We start from the raw sequence: 3,936 nt of genomic DNA, 5'->3' as shown, positions 1-3,936 counted from the left end.
TTCTAAAGGTTCTTAGAGTCACGGACCCCTTTGAAACATCAAAGCTTACGAGGTATACACCTTGGGCGACAATATTTGCAAAAGGATCTACTCTAAGTGAGGTTCTCGTACCGACTCTTACGAAGTATTCACCTCGGGAGTCTGTACTACTCAACCATCGTCCTATCTTATGTTTTTTCACTCTAGACTCGGGTGTAGAGTCTTTCCCACATGGTTTGCAATCGAATATCCAAGTACCCAACATAGTGGAACCAATATACAAGAAATATATCCATATAAGAATAAAGATAATAAAAGTCATACAATTAAACTAACAAAGGCACACAAACGTCCTATAAGAGTCGCCATCTGTCGTCTGTGTTTCAAGACCACCATTCTGAGATCCAAACTGCCTTCGAACAGCACTATATCTGGTAGAAATGGTAAACGGAATAGCAGCAGGAGCTGCAAGGCAACAACACCACCCACTGGCATTGACGGAAAAGCCGACAGCAGCAACACCGCATCACAAAAAGATACAAGGCCAACGGCAAGTGAAACGCTAAATGGCGGCACCAAAAGGAATTCAGCGGTTGAAGTTGACCTTGTTACTAGGTCTCTGACAGATTCAGATTTTAGGCCGAAACCAAAAGGAAAAAGTGGATCATAGTGAGGATCTCCTACATTCATTAGGAGTTGATCTGCAGATTTGAACCATGTCCTTTCATGTACACAAACAACCTAGCCTTATTGGTGTCTTGCTCACAAGAAGACTTCTGAATTGACAATTCAAGTAGGCCTTGAATTTCTGGAAGTCTCTCATTAGCTTCTGTAACAGACCACTTATATCGCCAAAGTGACAAGATAAACAAATCTGCCTAATCTGCCGATTCCATAAAATGATACCGCCGCAGTGCTAAAAGATGCTCTTGCAGCTTAAATGCCTCCTCAAGCACATTGATGATTAATTTGCTGACATAATTGTATTGAACCATGATTTCCTGAATTAAGCACTTGCCAATTATAATATCAAGTGGCATCTCAAATGTTGACAGCAAATTCTGCTTTTGAGTAGCATCACAATTAACAGTTTTCCTAAAACTGCCCAGCAGTCTTTCCCAGCTGCTCCCACCAGATGCATCTGTTGAAACATATTTCTTATGGTCTACCACATCCAGTGAAGCATCAAAACAATATTTGGAAACATCAACCAAACCATCCTCATTCCTATGGCCAATTTCTTCATATTTATTATTCTGATTACCATGAGTAGATGCACAACTATCCAAAGGATACGAAGATGTGCTTAAACAGATTGGATTGGTGGGTAAATTGTCTATATAAACCTTACAAGGGTCCTCTACAGTAGAAAAGTTGAAGTACGACAAAGTTTGTGCATGATCTACATTGCATTTTCCCCGTTCATACCTGTCTGTTGAAGCAAAACATTTCTAGTCAACATTAGGTTCATACTAAAGGGACTAATGCTAGGAAGATTGCATTGATGGCCAACTTTTAGCGGTTGAAAAGCACGCAAACATGAATCTAATGTATGATTAACAGGTTGATCCTCACCTGAGATGTCCCCACTCAAAATATCACCATTGCCAATGTGACATAAGGGGGAATAATTCAGGGGTTGCAAGTGCTTTTTTGTCATTTTTTTGCTCAACAGTTCTATCATCGCCAAATGATTTTTTCAGTAAGTGAACCATTGATGAATAACTATCAATACAGCTATCTCTCTGTAGAATGTTGAACTTACTTGAGCAGCTTGAATTCTCAGGATTTAGAGTATCAAACACACTTGATATTATTCCCTCAATCGAGGACTTCACCAAATGATCGCCGACATCCATTTTATCACATATTCCATGTGAATCACTGCCTGACTTTTCACGATGACGGGAATTTTGTATCAAACTACTTAAGGTATTAATCTTCAAGAATTTTAAAGCAGATAGATGACTTTGTTGCGCTGCTATTGGGTAAGGCCAAAGACTAAGTTGCTATGACAAAACTGTACCTTCCACGAGTGTGATATAAGCTGCATGGACTTTTTCCTTCAAATTTAAGTGACCTTGGTAAAGTATATATTTTGATTTTCTAGTACTTTATTTCAGCTCAGATAAGTGGCTAGGACATGAGCTTAAGATTGATGGAACATTTCTCCCACAAACTGGGGAAGATTTTTGGCTACTCCCAACAGAAGAATTCTCAGTTTGTTGCAACTGTGAAGTATTCACTGATGGATTGACTTTCCAACCTTCTGAATTTGGCTTCAAGTGGCCCCCATCAAAAGGAGTACCTGCAGTTGTTGTACACAAAGATTGGCTGTTATTTAGTTGTTGTTACCCTCGGGGTGACAAAGAAGTTGCGTAATCTCCTCCAAAAGAAATTTGTATATGACCATGTGACCTTCTTCCTTTCTCCTGAGAAATATTTTTGGCGGTTGCAGTCTTGGAGGTTATACTAGATGAATGATTAACATGAGAACCCATCGTTCTTCCCGTGATCTTAGAGTGAGAAGTTTGGTTAGAACTTTTGAATTGAGTGTGACTTTGTGAGAAAACAGGGCCATTGTTAGCAAATTTTATAGCAGAAGCGGTATTGGTGGATGAAGCTTTATTTCGAATAGCCGTTGTAGGTTGTTGTTGTTGCATACCATGCTGCTTCTGAAGCAGTTGTGAAGACTGTTGAGACCTTGAAGTATTACATGAGTGGTTTTTTTTGTCATCATCTTGGTGGGAGGAATTTCCTCCTCTCTTCTCTACAGTAGTTGAGTAAGTCTTCTGCTGAACAGTATAAGGTGTACTTGCAGCCTGATATCCTTGTCGTGCAGCATCAGGAAGACTTTAAATTACCACTAGATTCTGTTTCATGGATGAGAAATTAAGGTTTGATGGAAGATTTGTTTCGTTAAATGAAGCAAATGATACTGCAAATGCTTGAGATGGTATAACCTCAACTCCCCCATTTAGAGCCTGTTGCTGCTTACTGTTTCCGCCAACAATATCAGATGTTACACATGGCTTGAAAGAAAAGTTCACTGGCTGAACTGGAATCGTGAAGTTCTGCCCTTGCAAATTCTTTATTGGGTAAGATGCAAGATTAACTACAGACTGTACACTCTTTCCACTCGCCTTAGCCTCTTGCTTGTGAGGATGAGACTGTGGAGTCTGTTGTTTTTGTGACTGTCGTTCTGCAGCTGTGGAGGTCAAGATATTATTACCATTTACTTGTGCACGATGTGACTGCATATGAGACGATGAACTACAAGATGTCTGTGCAGCAAGATAACTTGGTTGTAGTAGAATTGTGCCTCCTGGGATTTCAGCATAGAACACGCTTGAATTCCCATCAGTTTGTGTCTACAAAAACTTTCTTCCATCAGACATGCTGAAGATTGGCATGAGTGCCGCGTATGGAAGTCCACTAAAAAAATATGACTTCCTTTTCTTGGTTCTTGAAATATCTCCTTAGACTATTGATTAAATGTGACCCCACATTGGGGATTGACAAGCAAAAACCAGCATTCTCTTGATCTTGTATTTTCTGATCCAGGCTTCCTGGAAGGATGCTTATCACCTTCATCCTGCAAGTTGGGCCTAAAGCGGCAATCTGGACCCCTTTCACATTTTCCCTCGTTCAAAAAAAATCAAAACAAACACCTCTCAAACAATGCTGTTGTGTTCTAGTCCCTCTTAATTTCCAGTTTTGTACATGTGATGTGAACGAAAAATAAGTGCTTTTGTAGCAAGACAAAGTTATTTCCTTGTATCTTAGAATTTTCATGTGTATATGTGAGGTACTTTTAAAATTATGAAATAATCATATACCGTGGGAATGAATGACAATGATTGAATGAATGTGAGAAGGTCCTTGGTCATGAATGAATGATTGGAATATGAATGATTATGTGGGAATCTTTAAACATGAATGAATAGAAAATCTCAA

At 39.3% G+C, this 3,936-nt stretch overlaps 2 pseudogenes; both read right to left on the bottom strand.

The window, feature by feature from the left end:
* Positions 1-668: 668 nt before the first annotated feature.
* LOC127129529 (uncharacterized) lies at positions 669-1,988 on the bottom strand (annotated as a pseudogene).
* Positions 1,989-2,089: 101 nt separating this feature from the next.
* Positions 2,090-3,573, bottom strand: LOC127129528 (protein TIME FOR COFFEE-like; annotated as a pseudogene).
* Between the last annotated feature and the right edge of the window lie 363 nt (positions 3,574-3,936).

This window comes from Lathyrus oleraceus, chromosome 3 (genome assembly GCF_024323335.1).
Source record: "Lathyrus oleraceus cultivar Zhongwan6 chromosome 3, CAAS_Psat_ZW6_1.0, whole genome shotgun sequence".
In the NCBI taxonomy this organism is placed as follows: domain Eukaryota; kingdom Viridiplantae; phylum Streptophyta; class Magnoliopsida; order Fabales; family Fabaceae; genus Lathyrus; species Lathyrus oleraceus.
This window is presented reverse-complemented; position numbering and strand designations above follow the sequence as displayed.